Consider the following 18281-nt stretch of genomic DNA (forward strand, 5'->3'; position numbering starts at 1 on the left):
ATATTCTTTTTTCTCAAAGTAATCACATACCTTGAGGTGCAAGGTGTGAAGTAATTAAACTTGGTTTTGTCGCAACATGGTTCTGTGACAAAAAAAAAACAAACAAGAGGGTGGTGTGAAAAACAAGCTTATTTTCAGCTCTGTGTTGTTAATCATCTGCTCTCACCCCGGAGTCCTGCATGGGATCATCTGATTTCTTTCCCGTGCAAAGAAAACAAATGAGAAGCAGTTCAACCCTCCTGGTTTGCCAGCCCCTGATTCTATTTCCGCGTCTTTGTGCCAATGGTTGAAGGATTTCAAGGGCCTCTGGCAGCATCCCAGCGATGGGGGGTACGGACCATATTTGGGATTTTCAGAAAGGAAACAGCCTCTGTGGCTCTTGCAATTCTTTAGTTTGGAAGGCAGCCTATTGCCAAGACCTGGGAAAGAAGTGTTGGTGTCATCAAGATGCCAGCATTGGGCTTTCTGTGTGTTTCCTGTGACTGCCACAACTCATGACCACCACCTGGATGTCTGTAAACAAGAGAAGTGCATCCTCTACCGGTTCTGGAGGCCAGAAGTGCAAAATCAAGGTGTCCGGAGGCCTGCACTCCCTGTAAAGGCTCTAGGGGAGGGTCCTTCCTGGTTTCTGGTGGCGGCTACAATCCTTGGTGCTCACTGGCTTGTGGCCACCTCACTCCAACCTCTGCCTCTGTCTTTGCTTGTTCTTCTTTTCTGTGTATCTTTCTGTCCAAACCTCCCTTTCCTTCCTCTTATAAGGACACCAGTCACTGAACTGAGGGCACGAGGATGATTTCCAACCAAGACCCTTAACTAGTGACACCTGCAAAGACCCTCTTTCCAACTGAGGTCCCATTCTGAGATTCCCAGGGACATAAATTTGGGAGAGGACCCTCTTCAGTCTACTACGTGATGTCCCTCTCCGTCTCTCTGTCACCTTTCTGTGGCTCTCACCTTGTCCTGACCCCCAAGGAGCCGAGAGGTCGCCTCTGGCAGGAGGAATGAAGAAGTCTGCTATTCCCAGCACAGCCTGTTATTTATAAAGTGACACTGCTCGGGGATCACACGCCTGCCCCGAGAGCCCTGGGATCACACGTCAGCTGCAGACATCAGGACAAAAGTTAAAACCGGCAGCAATGGGACGGGGACCTGGCATCACCATGCCTGGGCTGGTCCTCCTCTGATTAATTAGGCCGACGGCGAAATACCAGGTCTTGCGTTCCCGTAACCGGGTATTGTTCTCCCACGAAAACGTATCAGCTCTGCCAGAAGCTTTGCCCCAGTTCCTTCTCTTCTCATTTGTGTTTTTTACCTTCAGGTTGGAAGGACACTTAGCAGTCCCCCTTCCCCGCTGAGCTCCTTTCTGGGAGCTGGGTCCCGGGAATCCGCAGCGCCTGTCCATCAAAGGGACGCAGATACAAAAGGTCTGCTCGGGGGCTGCCAGCCAAACCCAGGAGGGCCGTTCCGGTGCTGAGTGCACATTCAGGCTGGATTATCTCCGCTTTGGGGGACACTGGTAGACAGCAAAGGAATGTGTCTAGGACGTCACGAGATCTCGCGGCTGGTGGGCAGAAAGCAGTGGTGCTGGCAGCGACATGCCAGCCACAGCACAAAAGCAAAGAGAGACCCAGTGTATGTTCTGGCTGAGGAGGAGAAACCAAGGGTGATCTCTGCGGAGCCGGGGGGGACATAATTGCTGGTTTCATCTTCAGCGGGTATTGATTCAAGCCAACTGAATGACACTCAGGCGTGCACGGAGGTATCACGGTGATGGAGGAAAGTGTGAGAAACGCAGGACATTTTCCTGCCTTTCTGGTAATAGATACCTAAGCAAACATGATAATCATAGTGATTGTGGTAAAGCTGTGTGCATATGTAGTGATTTTCTTTATAGGATCAGAAATCATGGAAGCGCTGCATCCACTCCTCCCCTTGGCTTAGAGGGACTGCATCCTATTATTTCTCCTCACTTGGGCCTGCATCTTCAGAACCCCATCGCTCCAAAGGTCTACCCGTGCTCTTGTCCTCCCGGGCTGCTTGAAGATCAGCCGCCATCATGAACGACACAGTAACTATCCAGGACCAGGAAGTTCACGACCGACCGACTACTTCAGCGGAAACAAACGGGCATCAATGTCCTTCACCCTGGGAAGGCAACAGGACCTAAGACACAAATTTGGGGGAAAAAACTAGCCAAAATGCATATACAAGACCACACCAGATGTCATCTTTGTATTTGGATTCATAACCCATTTTGATGTTGGCAAGACAACTGGCTTTGACATGGTTTACGATGCCTTGGATTACCTGGAGAAGAATGAGCCCAAACCCAGGCTGCAAGACATGGCCTGTATGAGAAGAAAAAGACGTCCAGAAAACAGCGAAAGGAACTCAAGAACAGAACGAAGAAAGTCAGGGGGACTGCAAAGGCCAATGTTGGTGCGGGCAACAAGAGGAGTAAAGATTCTGCCGTGACTGTATCTGTGGGGATGCGAGCAGCCTTTTCATGAGAGGATTAATAAACTAAGATCTTTTACATGCCAAAAAAAAAGGTCCACCTGTAATCAAGTTGGACGGCTTTTGCGGCCTTGAAAGTGCTGACTTGACTTGGAGGTGCAAACTCTTATCTCCCCACTCAGATCCAAGCAGATGTTGTGGTTAGATCACAGAATCACCATGTTTTATTCCCTCATTCATTCCTGCATCCATCCACTCAGTATTTTCTGAGCACATGTTACTAAGAAGTTGAACATTTATGGAGGGTCAAGCAAGTGTAGGCAATGAGCTAGGAGCTGGGAGGATCGAGTGCAGTAAGATACATGGTTACAAGAGAGAAGTCATCCCGCAAGGTGCAGCCTTTGGGGAAGTAAAGCAGGGTGGCCTGAGAAAGGCTGGGAGGACAGAGGAAAACACCTAGAGAATGTGACTTTAGACCCAAACAATAACTGAGAGGAGAAGAGGAGAAGAAGCGAAGAACATTCTGGGTGGAGGTGTCAGCCTGCCAAAGGCCTTGAGACATGTACTAGTCAGGATAAGCTAGGTTATGCTGCTAAAAAAAAAAATCCATAAAATATCAGGAGCAAATTGCTACAAAGCTCCATTTCTTTTTTTTATATATATATATCTTTATTGGAGTATAATTGCTTTGCAATGTTGTGTTAGTTTCTGCTGTACAACAAAGTGCATCAGCTATATGTATACATATACCCCCATATCCACTCCCTCTTGAGCCTCCCTCCCTCCCTCCCTCCCTATCCCACCCCTTAGGTCATCCCAAAGCAAAGCTCCATTTCTTACATCACAGTCTGATGGGAGTCACGGGGTCTCCCTGTGCCCTGGAGCTACGTTATCTGGAGCATGTGGCCTCCAGAAACACCTTGCAGGGAAGAGAGAGAAGGAGGACCAGTACTGGCTACTTGCCACCTGCACCTGGAAATGACACGTGTGCCCTCTGCCCACAGCTCATCAGGCAAAACTAGTCACCTGGTGCTACCTCCTCACATGGTAGTCTAGGAAATACAGGTGAGCACGTGATATTTGGTGAGCTAACTGTCTAAGCTACCTGCTATGAATGACTTGTACCCCACCAAATTCATACGGGACTGTATATCGCCGTAATGTGACTGTATTTGTTTGTTTGTTTTTCACATTGTTCACACCTATACTGCAAGTTTGGAAATGCGTATTTTCAAGCAGCCATACAAAAGTATTCATGAAGAATGCATAATCTCTGAAAATTGTGAAAACATCCCTGCTACCAATACATTTCCAAATACAAAACTGAGTACCATATTGTTACTTCTGTGTAGCAGGAGAAGTTCATGTTCAAAACAGATAAAATTCTTTAGGTGTGAATGGTATGAATGACAATCTTCTTTTTTAAAAAATTTCTTAGCCGTTTGGGATCCTTAAGCATGCAAGCCTCAAAGAGGAGGGTCCACGAAGGAACCAGGGTTTTCTTACGGCATCCAGTACAAGTATGGGACGCTTCACGAATTTCGCAAATGTGCGGGTCATCCTCGCACAGGGGCCGTGCTCATCTTCTCTGCATCGTTGCAATTTTAGTATATGTCCTGCCGAGGCGGGCACCCTCATGTGGCTATATCTGGACATGGGGTTCTGCGGGAGGTAATCAAAGTTAAATGAAGTCATGGTTTGATGGGATCAATGTCCCCCAGAGCTCTCTCCTTCTCTCCCTCCACCGTGGGAGGACACAGCGAGAAGGTGGTCCTCTACAAGGCAGGAAGAGGGTCCTCACCAGGAACCAAGTCATCTGGCACGTTGATCTTGGACTTCCAACCTGCAGAGCTGTGGGAAAATCACCTTCTATTGTTGAAGCCGCTCAACCTATGGTGTTTTGTTATGGCGCCCGAGCTGACCAACTATCTCTCACACCAGGCAGGAAGAGGCTGGTTACTTTGGGAGCTGAGAGCCAGACTGAAGGCCTGGGGGCCAAGGGAGTGAGAGAGAGTATTCCATCAAATGAAGCTGGAACAAGAGTGGAAGCCCACGTCATGCAGTGTCACAGGGCCATTGTGACAAGTGCTTCAAGTGTAACAGCAAGAGAGCGGAGAGATGGCTTTTGCAGGTTTCAGAATCTCTCCCATAAGCCAGAGTGGATCTAGGGACCGTCTTCTTGAGGATGAGCAAGGTGGCTTAGGTGGGGCGGTGGCCATGGTCATAGAAGGAGGTGGGCGGGTTGAAGAACTTTCAGGAGATGGAGGAATTGGTACCAAGAGATCGATTCTACGCTGGTGTCAAGCAAGAGAGAGGAGTGAAGGAAATACCCCACCTTCCTAGCCAGAGCACTTGTGGCAGTGCCCTTGACCAACATGGGAACCAGAGGTGCAGGACAAGTCTGCTACTGGACACCAGTCTAAGGGAGGGAGGATTTCCAGTCAGAGTATCCACAACGCACACCACTGCGGGTCTCTCACTGTCACTCTGTCAACACTTGTTGTTGAACAAATGGATGAAAGCAAACAGGAACGTTAATAAAGCACACGCCTTTGGGGCTTCCCTGGTGGCGCAGTGGTTGAGAATCTGCCTGCCAATGCAGAGGACACGGGTTCGAGCCCTGGTCTGAGAAGATCCCACATGCCGCAGAGCAACTAGGCCTGTGCACCACAACTACTGAGCCTGCGCGTCTGGAGCCTGTGCTCCGTCCGCAACAAGAGAGGCCGCGAGAGTGAGAGGCCCGTGCACCGCGATGAAGAGTGGCCCCCGCTTGCCACAACTAGAGAAAGCCCTCGCACAGAAACGAAGACCCAACACAGCCATAAATACATAAATAAATTAACTAATTAAAAAAAAAAAAGCACACGCCTTCCCCATGGGTTGTGTTCCTGGTGAGGGTAAGAAGCAAGGAGAGAAGTGCATCTGTAAATTAATTGATGAGGAAATTCCCGTACGGTGCAGTGGTTAGGACTTGGCGCTTTCACTGCAGGGGCCCAGGGTTCGATCCCTGGTTGGGGAACTAAGATCCCGCAAGCCATGCGGCACGGCCAAAAAAAAAAAAATTCAAACCATAAATTAATTGATGATTTCACGGATTTAGTCTTTAGTAGCATGTTGTTTAGTCTTAGTCTCACTTCTTCTTCTGTGGTTAACTTCTAGTTTCAGGCCGTTCTGTCACGGATTTAGTCTTTGCACAGACATGTAAGTTACCTCTTACGTGCCAGCCGGGCACTGTGTGAGTCTCCAGGGCTTTCAAAAAAAAAAAAAAGTCAAATAATATGCCCACCTTCCCCTGAGTAACTTTATAGTCTAGAAGCGGAAAGGGACAAATAAATAACAAATCATAACGTGGTATAATGACAACTAGCGTGGTGTGGTCAGGATGCCGGGGAAGAGCTGAGAAGGGGCAGCTAAATAATTAGGGTTCGGTAAGGTTTAGTAAAGACAAACAATATGAAGGGAGTTTTGTTGAAAGAGGAGGAGTTGGATAAAGAATGCAGGAAGGGTGGTCCAGACAGAAGAAAGGGCAGAAGCAAAGGAAGAGAAGTGTGAGCCAGCAAAACTCAGCAGAGACTTGTGGGTGAGGCTGCAGGTAGGGCTGGAAGAGTCAGGACACAGAAGGCCAAGGGCATCACTTGGGAGAACCTCCCTCAGCAGAGCGATGGAAATTAGAGGGATGAGAGTGACTGGAATGTTAGAGAAACACACTGAAAGCCAGACGGAAAGTACACTGGAGAAAGACAGTGAGTTAGGAAGCTACAGTGGCAATCCGGGTGGGAGGAGCTGAGATCGTGGCTGAAGCCCAGAGCTGTAGACATAAAAGCAGAGAGAAGAGAGCAGACTCGAGGGATATTAGAGATCAGCACAATCTAGGACGAATACCGGGCTCGGGAAGTGTGGCGAGTGGGATAAAAATGTCCAAGTCCTAATTTCTGGAACCTGTGAATATGTCACTTTACGTGGTAAAAGCGGCTTTGCAGATGGGATCAGGGCAAAGACCTTGAGATGAGGAGATGGTCCTGGATTATCCAGGTGACCCGAAGTCATCCCAGGGGTCTTTAGGATTGAAAAAATGAGGCAGGAGCGTCAGAATCAGGGAGAGATGAAGACGGTATGGTGTTGGCTTTGCAGGAGGAGAAGGGGGCCATGAGGTAAAGGATGAGGGCATCCTCTAGAAACTGCAAAAGGTAACTGTTGGATCCTTCCCTTGGCCCTTCCTTAGGGAAGCAGTGCCAGGGACAAAGACAAATTGTCTTTGACACACATGGAGTTTGAGGAGGACATGCGTGGTAGGCAGCTGGATATTGGTCCAGAGTCCTGAAGCCAGATCTGGGCTGAGGATACAGAGATGGGAGCCGGGCTGAAGTTCAGGCTGTTTGAGCCTGGCTCTGAATGCATGCATGACTGTCCGCTGGCTGTAGAAAACCAAAAATAGCTGCATCTGTGCGAGGCGACTGATCAACCGTGTGTGGGCGTCCTTCTCACGCTGGCTGACACGGATGCCATGTTGTTGAGGGTTCGGAGGAGCACAGAAGAAGTGAGAACATTTGGGGAAGCATCAGTATGTACGTGCCGAGCAGTGTATTATATACTTTGCATGCAACGCCATTGTCCTCTGGTTGCTTCAAGTATTTTAATCCATCAGTCATTCTTTTTCCACCCAGACAAAATTTTCCTAGCCTCCTATAAATGTGTCGTCAAGTCCTTTGCATCTTGAACACCAGAAGAAGTCCCTGTACGTTAGGGACAGTGGCCGCAGAGGAAGACAGGCAGAAGCGCAATCAACACAGCAGTGGCTGCAGAGGGAACAGAGCAGAGCTACGGGAAGGAGGTGGCGAAGGAGAAGAGGCTCACCTCGGCATTGCTCTGTGGTCGCAACATCAACAGGTGCGCTGTCTTCTCCAATTTCAGGTTTGTGCTACATGGCTGACTTGAGGTTTGCCGGATACTGGACTCCTGCAGGCACCCTAGTGCGCCCCTGCGTTTATTCATTTCCAGGTAGATCCTAGCGCAGGGACGGAGGGTGGGCACATGCACACACACACTTATTTACCCCCCATGCCATCTACATGTGCAACACGACTTTGGATATTCTCAGAGTCCTTTCAACTTGGGCAGCCACTCACGCTCCCGGTAGCCACAGTCACCAGCAAGCCCTACTGTCCAACACCCAACCCAATCTGATCATACACGCTCCTTGCCTCAGCCTTCTACACCTATGACTTTACAGGCCCTGAAACAAAAGACAGTCTGTAGGTTCTAACGTGGTCTGTATTTCCTCATCCAAAAAAAAAAAAAAAAAAAAAAAATAGAAGAGGGAGGAGGGGGAAGGGAGGGCTCTGCCTCTCTCTAGGGCAGGGTTCCTAAACTCTGGCACTAGTCCGAATCCAGCCTGCCGCTGTTTTTGTAAATAAAGATGTATCGGCATAAAAGCAAGCCCAGTTGTTTATGTGTTGCCTGTGGCTGCTTCCATCCTGCAATGGTAGATCTGAGAAATTATGAAGAGGCTCTACAGCCCTCAAAGCCTAAAATGTTCACTAACTGGCCCTTTATAGAAACTGTCTGCTGATGGGCCCTATAGGGAATCAAGTCTTGTAGAGCAAAGAGGGTAGCCAGTTTCCTCCTCTGTGATATGTTTTAGATACAGCTGTTTAGTATTTTCATGACTGTTATGATATTGATTACATAACCAAATAATAGAGAACAAACTTCAAGGCATTCACAGGTGCTGAGGAGTAGAAAGAAACAAAAAGGCCAAGCCAAGAGCAATGAAAACAGACAGAAAGAATGATTTCTACCCTAAAGAAGAATAAAACACTGAGAAAAAATATCCACTTCCATAAGATAAATCTCTTCCCTACCTATAAAACGTCTGCTTGGACAGCTAGATAGAAGCTTCTACTTATGTTCAGATATGCCCAATGTGCTCAAAATCTATGTCAGGATTCTGACTCCAATATCCTTCTCCAGCATTCTTCTCTGTGATGTGAAGCTAATTAAGTCTGGCGTCTTTGCAGTTCTTGAAAAAGATTATTGTTTTAACCGTATCTAATAACACCTTACGGGCCTTTTGCATTGAAAACAAAAATATATTCTCACCTGAAAACATCAATATATATTCTACTACAATGTGGGTATTAATTCTCTGTGTATACAGCAGCAACTTAAAAATGATTTCACTTCCTCTAAAATTTGATTATGTATTTGAACCCAGCCCACTCCAGCCTTGCTATGAAAATGGTCTGCTATGGTGCACACATGTCTTTCTGGGGCATACACAGCATGAGAAAATTTCTGTATTGATGCTGGGTCAGACCTACAAATTTGGGTGATTTAATATGCCTCTAATTAGTTAAGATCTAGTGAATACATTTTTGCAGGGGTTTCTAATTGACATCCACGTTTGAGTGTATGTCATGTCAGGTCCAAGAGGTGGATGTCAGCTCAGAGAACTTCGGTAATATCTTTTTTTTTTTTTTTTCCCATTCTTTAGCTCCTGCTTTGTGCATGATAATACCCTTCAAGAACGCAAAACAGTACAGTAGCTCTTCTTCAGTGCCAGACCTTAACAACCATAATCTTCAGCAAGGAATTCAGGGAGAATTACACTTTCAACATTTTACAAGGCCATGGTGTTAACAGTCACGTCCATTTTTCTTCATTTGTCTTGAACGTTCTAACTGTTGTATATTACCAGGCCATCCCCATTTTCCTATTAAAATGCGTATTAGGATATTGAATATTCAAGTATTATGGGGTAAAATTTTTTTTCTATTTCTGGAAAATGGACCATTGGGATTCGTTATTCAATGCTAACGTAAGAAAAAAAAAATCTCATTTACTCAATGAAAAGAAGAAAGTCGTCATAGACAAACGCGCATGGGGCCTGGGATTGGAGTGAGAAGGTGAAAAGCAAAGCAGAAGTGTCCATGGTACCATAAGGTTAAACAGGGGAGAGGAAGCAGTTAACACAGACGGGAGACTGAGTCTTTTTCACCAAGGCTGCCTTAGGCATATAGATGTGTCCAACTGACTCTTCACGTAATAAATTTCTCTGTTCTCCACTGTTCTTTTTTTCAAAACTAAATTCTTTATGAAGAAAAATACAAAGTGTAATGGAGGGTGTAGAGAAAGAGGCCAAAATAAATGAAGAAAGGCAGTATGTTTCTGGATGAGATTATTCAATAGTGTTTACATGTTATTTTTTAAGTTAATTCTTATTGGAGTATAGTTGCTTTACAATGTTGTGTTAGTTTCTACTATACAGCAAAGTGAATCAGCTGTACGTATACACATATCCCCTCTTTTTTGGATTTCCTTCCCATTTAGGTCACCACAGAGCACTGAGTAGAGTTCCCTGTGCTATACAGTAGGTTCTCATTAGGTATCTATTTTATACATAGTATTGTTTATATGTCAATCCCAATCTCCCAATTCATCCCATTCCCCCGTTCCCCCTTGGTAAGTGCTATTTTTTTTTTTTTTTTTTTCAAAATGAATGTATGTTTGACACAAAGCTAATGAACGTCACCATGGAATTTCTTGGTTTGTTTTTCGGGTCACAAAATTATTCTTCTGATCATCTGGAAGAATAAATGTACAAAAGCGTCCTGGCGATTTTGGGAAGAAGAGTAGTGGAGGATGGGAGAAGGAGAACGAATTATCCTGCGTGTAAATCTGCAATTATTTAAACAGCGTGATATTAGAACAGCCACGGAGAGACTGATTGATAAAAGTAAGAGGCACAGGAAGAAACACACAAAAAAGGCATGAGTGTTTTAGACAACCTGGTGCAAAGTCATGAGTATCTGGGTTGGCTACTTAGGGAACAATAAAATTCATTTCCCCCCTAATTAAACACCGGAATTAAATATAATTGTTAGGATGCCCGCTTCCATTTCAGGACAGAACAATGCTCTCATACTCATAATCAAAACATATGTTTGAAACATACTTTTCCAAAAAAAATCATAATTTTTTATTATAAAAAAGGATTTGTGAAAAGCTCAGGACACAAAGGAACCCAAGAAACTAAATTCCAAAAAGTAGCAAGCTCCTTCCAGGAAAGACAAGACTCCTGTCGGCTTTGATCTTTGTGGAAGTGGTCAGGGTGGAAGGACCCTGTTGTAGGTAAGGGTAAGGAGGAAGGAGGAGTAAAGTTTTAAAGCATGAGGGCTGGCGTGTTCGATGGGAAATATGAGGGAGTCCTAGTCTCAGTACATACTTCGACCACCTGCTAAGTGTTTCCCAAGAGTCTCTGCAGAGGAAAGAGATAGTCTGCCCCATGTGGGTGAGGCGGGAAGAGAGAGGAGATAAATACCATGAGTTCTCGCCCAGGTTCAAGGCAGCCTCTTTCAGAAGGTAGGGATCAGGGCAGTGGATCTGATGCAAAGTGTACTCGGGCATGCCTGGGCTTCACAGGCTATTAGACAGCAACCCTCCAAAGACAAAGGCAGTGTCACAGGGTGGGGGGACTTCTCCAATGTGAGAGACGGAGCAAACAGACACCCCAAATAGCATCCTGGCGGTAAGCGGAGAGACCGATCTCATGGTTAAGAGAACTGGGGACTTCACGGAAAAGCACAGAGATATCTCTGGTGCCTTACCAGTGCCAGATCCCAAGCCTGACTGAAGATGAAGTCCCAACACTGTCCTCAAAACTTCTGAAGTCAACAGTGACATGAGTCACAGGGAAGCTAGTGTATTGTCCCAAAGACCTCAGAAGGTCTCTTCTCTGTTTCCCCAGGCTCTCTTCTCTTTGCATTTCAGTTTGCAGACTTTCTATTGGGGTCAGAAGTGAAAGAACAAGAATGGGGTCAGAAGGAGGCTTCGAAGAGATAATAACCGGGAACTTTCCAGAATCGATGAACGATGTTGACGCATAGATGGATGGTGTTCAGCAAGCCACAAACGGGAGAAACACAAAGGAAATGACACCTGACAATTTCCTAGACAACCCTGAACACCAAAGACGCAGAGTGAATCTCGAAAGCAGCTAGGGAACAAAAAGACGTTATCATACACGAGCGCGTGACATTCTGAATTATGGCTGACTTTTCACCAGAAGAAACAAAGAGGCCAGAAGCAATGGAAAGATATCTTCAAGGTGATGAAAGAATAGTGTCAACTCAGAATTACAGATCCCGTGAAAATATCCTTCAAAACTGAAAGTGGAATAAAGACATTTTCAGGTACAGTGAACATGTAGACCCACTCCACAAGACATGCTAAAAAATACAAAAATAAAACGTCTGCAGAAAGAAGGAAAAAAATACCAGACAAGAGCCCAGTTATGCAAAAAGAAAAGAATAGCAAGTAAAAGTGTAAATATCTGGATAAATATAAAATAGCTTTCTTTAAAGTATCCATGTTGTTCAAGTGTCTTTTAATAAGCATTCACTGTTTAAAACAAAAATGACAAGAATGTTTTGTTAGATGTATAGGCTATGTAGAAGTGGATTGCAAAATAATGAGAATGTAATGGGCAGGGAGGTATTTCGTGCAATTATTCTACTGTAAGGTCCTTATGGAGTTTGCGCATATTTCTGAAAGTAGTATAATTTTTTAAGGTGCACTCTGCTACATTAAAGATAAGTGTTGGGGTGTCTAGAGAAGTGCTTTGCAAGAGCTAGAGGGTAACGAGACACCCAGAAGCTTCCTTTGTGTCTTCCCAAGTAGGGTAATTTTGCTTCCTTTTTCATATTTCTCTATTTTCCAGATTTTCTACAACAAATGTAAACATTTTAGAATAAATATTTTCAGTAAGTTCATTGTCTTCTTGAAGGGCTTTTTGTACCTTTTTTCCCCCAGAATTGAGATCCCTTACCAGCTTGTATATAAAATGTGCTCTTCTAAATGATTATCCCAGAATTGGCCTCGAAAGCAGTTCAGAATAAAACTAAATATTGTATTAGATTCCCATAAAACAATTCTAATTGGGCATGTGCTGGAACAAATAGATTGTGAAAATTATTAACACGTTAGTATTTTTTCTTACCACAGTGCCCCCCCATCCACGCGAATCATCTCTCTGTCCTGCCTGTTAGTCACTCAGTAGCCAACTCAGTTATCAGATCAATGTCGCTGTAACCCAGTGCTTCTGTTCAAGACACCCTTATTTTACTTAATAATGGCTCCAAAGCACAAGAGTAGTGATGCTGGCAATTTGAATATTCTCTTTTTGTGCCTGATTTATAAATTAAACTTTATTGTAGGTAGGTACATACAGGAAAAAAACATAATACATATAGGGTTTGGTACTACCTGTGGTTTCAGGCATCCACTGGGGGTCTTGGAACGTGTCCCCCATGGATAAGGGGTGACAATTGTATATGTAAATATACAATATATATACTGTATTCCTAATATATATACAATATATATACTGTATACCCAATGCAATATACTGTATTCTTAATATATATACTGTATTCCATATATATATATAGATATATAGAGAGAGATATAGTATTCCCAATTATTTGCTAGATTGACCCAATCCGTCTTGACTTTTGCACCTCTGCAAAGCACATTGATAAGAATGGACTTTTCTGATATTTCATCAAAGGCTTCCATCTTCCAGGGACACACTAGAAAATCTATTATACTCTAAGTTACCCAGGACGATAACCGGTAAAAAAGAAATCTCTCTGTACCCCACACCTTCACTCCATCAAAAACCAGAATAGTGCTATGTTTGCTCTTATCTGACCTACTTTAGTGTCGAACCTATAACGACCTAAATTCTTAAAGTCCTAGGCTTGGAAGGAACTTTGGAGGGTTTTCCCAATCCATCCTCATAACTTTACTCAGAATCACACCTCCGCTGTGCTGGATTCATCAAGGCTACGCAAGGATTTTCCACCACTAACTTGGGGCTGTCTATCAGATTTGAGGAAGGTGTATGGCTTTCTATTTTCTAGTCTGAAAAGTAATACAAGAATTTTATCTAATAACGCTATTTGGTTATGTAGTTATAGAGGCAAAGAAGGATAAAGCACAGGCCACTTGGAATTGTAATTTTATCTGTCACACACAGTAACTCTGTAGGTACTTTATGGTACCCATGTCTAACCATCACGATTATACTGAAAGCTATTAAAGAAGTATAAACATCCTTAAAAGGCTACCAGCTGATCTGGTTGCATGCCAGCCTGGTGGATACCCAGGTCCCCAAGTTTTACTTCCTTTCCTCGGACACGAGATGGTCACGTAATTCTTTCCAGTACTTAAACACCTGACCCCTTCCTTCATCTCAGCCACATCCTGTTCTCAGCCTTCCCTCTCTCCCCAACTCAGACCCGTGATTATCACCTAACTGGCAGGTTCCAACCACTTGCCTTCAACTCAGGATTCAGAGAACCAGCCCTGACTTCCGAAAACGTGGCGCATGTGTCTCGTAGGCACCGAAAACTCCGTCGTGCTCAGGATGGAAGTGATCGTTCTCCTCACCAGCGTTCCTCCCCTCCTGCATCACTTCTCATGAAGAATCAGCAGGCTCCTTGGATTCAAACATCCAAATACTGTGTGTGTACATAGGTTTGTGTGTGTGTACTTTTTTTCAACTTCGTTCATGTTCTTAATTTCTACTGCAGACCCCCAACTTCAATCCACTGTCTCCTGCCTGTACTGTTGCAGAAAACCCTTAACTTGGTAGGTCTAATCCCCCTTTGCTTGTCCCTAATCCACTGTTTTCAAGAAAGTCTGAGGGACATTTTTAAAACAAAACTTGGATTGTGCCACTATGCTGCTCAAAATCCTTTCAGTATGTCTTTTTGTAACATTAGGATGGAGTCTAAAAATGTTCAGAATGGCCTATAGGGCCCACAGGATCATTCTTGCCCCTACCCATGTCCTCCAAGACATCACACCGGAATAATATAATGTTCTTGAAGAGACAACAAAGCTTATACATGGAGTCAACTTTAAATGTTTTTCAGGATCTAAGCAGAGCTCCTGGTGTCCTTTTTCGTAGCTGAAAATTGAACTTCCAGGTGGTCTTTGCTGAGACAAGTGTAGGATGGCCTGCTGCCTATTTCCCAAGAGAAGGCAGTCAGATTATGAGTTCAGATCACAAGCGTGTTGCAGAAGACAACTGGAACACCTTGGCATGAATTCTAGAGGCTGAAGATTCGTCATGGAATCAGAAAGACTTCCTCTAACCTGCCCTGCCCTCTCCTTGCACCATTCCACAAACCCTCTGGCCACAACACGGGACATCACCACTTTTCACCACGTAGAATATCCACATACGGGACGGAGAAAAGCAAACAAAAAGAGTCCTATGGAGATCACGCCCCCAAAACAATATTGACCACTGTATGTGTTTGCTGGGGCTGCCGTAACAAAGCACCACAGACGAGGCGGCTTAAACCCAGCAGACATGTAATGTCTCCCAGTCCTGGAGGCTCGAATGTGAGATCCAGGTGTGGGCAGGGCTGGTTCCTCCTGAGGCCTCTCTCCTGGGAGTGTAGACGGCCGTCTCCTCCCTGTGTCCTCACGTGGTCGTCCCTCTATGTGTGTGTGTCTGTGTCCTGATCTCCTCTTCTTATAAGGACACTAGTCCTATGGGATCAGGACCCACCCTAGTGACCTCATTGTACCTTAGTTCCCTCTTTAAAGACCCCATCTCCAAATCAGTCACATTCGGAGGTCCTGGGGGCTAGGACTTCAACATACGAATTGGGAGGGGGGCGGGACAGAATTCAGCCCCTGAGAACCACTGTAAATGTCGCTGGAATTCCCTATGCTTTGTCCGACAGCCCGCCACTTAGCATTATGAGAGCGATGAAAGCGTTCTGATAAATGAGTGTGGCCCTGTGTTGATCTTTTGATTCATACGGCAATCTTGGAGACATAACTGATTGACCCGAATTCCTATGAATGTGACGTGATGACTGATCTTGGCTTCTGAGTGTTCCGAGTGAGGGTATTAAGCTGCGTTGGATGCATGTGACTGTGTGTGTTGTATAGAATGTCAATGACCATCGGTGACACTGGCTCACCATTTTATCACCTGGATTCACTTCTTCAGAACGTTGAATGAGAATGCGTCTCAAAACTCTGGACATGGGAAAATTTGTTTTCCCAAACCCAAGTCTCTGGTCAACACATTAAATAAAACCAGAAAAAAAATCTAACCACTTTTGAGAACAAAACTTTTATTAGAAGGAAGAGTCCGAAAACACAGACTCACCTTTTGATATCTGTGCTTTCTATTGCCCATTTAATAGCTGCCATGGGGGTGCTGGAGAGACAATTAGTGTAGACTCACAAAATCGAAATGAAAATCAGGGCCATGTTATTTCGAAGCAGATGACTTTGGGGAAGACACTTGCCAGTTCACTGTGATTAGAAAATGAGCTAAATATAGATTCAAATAATCTCTAACCCTCAAAGAAGTCTAGACACCATCCCCTTTTGTAAGCTTACAACAGCTGGACAGAGAAATGCCAGTTTGGGGAAACATAAAGACTCACTGCCACCACTTATTAATTTTTATGAGCAAAATCGTGACAAATCAAAGTGGCAGTTGTTACCTGTCTCGGTAGGTTAGTTACTGCCATTCAGGTTGGCCCCTCTCTGTGAGCCCAGCGAGCGCTCAGCTTATGGCTGATGAGAACCTTGATGAAATGGATATTTTCAGAAGGATATCTTTATATTTTAAAGCAAGTTCTGAAATTTTTAAAAAAATCTTTATTTTTGGAAAGTTGATCTCCTCCACCTGTACCACCTGCTTTTTTCTCACTTGATCCCTCATCATAATTTGTTGGATCACAGTTGGTTGCCGTGGAGATGACTGCAATGTCACAAACAGGATTATAACTTCAAGTGGGGACTAAACAGCAGGCACACCGAACTCTTAACAAACAAAATCCTGTTATTATGCAAATAACCTTCAAGTAATCAAGTGTAACCCAAAATGCATACTTTTCTTTTGTGGGAGTTTCTGTCCCCCTTGGTGTAGCAAAATGCCTCATCATCTGCTAAACCCAATTCTAAAATGAAAAATGTCGTAAGACTTCAAAACTGTATTTGAGAGTGGAAGACCCTACTAGGTGACAACAACAACAAAACTCATTATCAGCAGGTTGCTAAGAACATTTTAGCAAAGATAATGATGTGTCCAAATTTAACCAGAGAAGCTTTTCAGGATCAGAAGAGTAATTACAGTCATGCTGAACTACTGTCAAATTAGAGGTATAAAGGTAAAGAACTTGCAGTAGATATCGCTACACCCAGCGTGGCTTCTGAGATTTGAATAGTTGCTGATCTCTAACGCTGACCTCCAACAAAGATGGATAGATAGGACGGTTTCTTGGACACCATGAAAGGCTCCTCTGACCAGAAATATCATTCTAGTGAATTTAGAACAACACCTAAATCGGCCACGTGAGTCAACATTTATAATAAACAGAAGAAGAATGGGAAGTAATATTCACTGAGCATCTATCAGCAGGTATGGTGGCAGTTATTGAATGTAAGGTCACTGAGTTCTCACAGTCATCTGGACACACACACACACACACACACACACACACACACAGCAACTCACTGTCTGCATTTTTATGTGATTTTAAGGTTTAAAGAGATTAAGGATCACATTGTGTCCGTGGTTAACAAGTTTTGGAGCCAGTATTTAAACCCACACTCAACAACTCCACTGCCTAACTCAAGCTACACCCCAAGGCTCAAAATCTTTGTGAAAAGCCCCAATTATCAGTCATTATCATCTGGACTCCGCAGAGGTACGACTGGTTTTGGCTAAGGAGAACATTAAACTCCTCAAAGTAAGAGAAGGAGGGATCAGTAAGTATTGGGCTGGACCAGGGAGACAAACCAATTGGAGTATGGGGCTGGGAGACAAGATGTCTGTAGGATCTGTAGCCCTGGGCAACTTTGCTCCAAGCATCCTGAGGTAAAGTCCTATAATTAATTATTTCAGGGGTCACAAGTAGTCTTTTCACGCCTCTCTGAATCTTGGAGGCGGACTCAGTGTAACAGAGGCAGGTGGATTTTGCACCGAGGGTAACTCCTGTGCCATCCTGATGCAGCGTCCGTGGGCCCGTCTTCCCGTAGGGAAAGGACTAGTAAAACATAACCTATATGATAGGCGTTACTACTTAGTTCGTTTAAAATAGAGCATGAAGTGGCTTCCATTACAGTCTCGTGGAGATTTCCATTGTTGTTCATACTGAGAGATAAACGAGTTTGTAAATGAAGGGAAGTCAGGGATTCTACTAGTGTTTCAGGAGTGAAGTCTAAAATTTTTTTGAAAACGCCATTTAGAGTAGGTGAGAAATTGGAACAGTGGCCAAGAATTCATACCTCTACTAAGAAATTCCCATTCTTTGCTTAAAAATACTTATTTATGGTTTATTGAAGTGTAGTTGATTTACAATGTTGTATTAGTTTCAGGTGTACAGCACAGCGATTTAGTTATATATACGCATATATCAGTGTTCTTTTCAGGGTCTTTTCTACTATAGGTTATTACAAAATATTGATTATAGAGTTACCTGTGCTATATGGTAGGTCCTTAGTGTTTATCTATTTTATATATATAGTAGTGTGTATCTGTTAATCCCCAAATCCTAATTTATCCCTCCCACACACACCTTTCCCCTCTGGTAACCATGAGTTTGATTTCGAGATCTGTGAGTCTGTTTCTGTTTTGTAAATGAGTTCATTTTTTCCATTTTTTATTAGATTCCACATAGAAGTGATATCATACGATATTTGTCTTTCTCTGTCTGACTTACTTCACTGAGTATGATCATCTCCAGGTCCATCCATGTTGCTGCAAATGGCATTATTTTGTTCTT

At 44.1% G+C, this 18281-nt stretch overlaps 2 pseudogenes; one reads left to right on the forward strand and one right to left on the reverse strand.

Moving 5' to 3' along the window:
- The first annotated feature begins 2056 nt into the window (after positions 1–2056).
- LOC137757414 (small ribosomal subunit protein eS24 pseudogene) lies at positions 2057–2510 on the forward strand (annotated as a pseudogene).
- A 1463-nt stretch (positions 2511–3973) lies between these two features.
- LOC137757495 (U6 spliceosomal RNA) lies at positions 3974–4087 on the reverse strand (annotated as a pseudogene).
- Positions 4088–18281: the final 14194 nt, after the last annotated feature.

The sequence above is a fragment of the Eschrichtius robustus genome, chromosome X, assembly GCF_028021215.1.
Source record: "Eschrichtius robustus isolate mEscRob2 chromosome X, mEscRob2.pri, whole genome shotgun sequence".
Lineage (NCBI taxonomy): Eukaryota > Metazoa > Chordata > Mammalia > Artiodactyla > Eschrichtiidae > Eschrichtius > Eschrichtius robustus.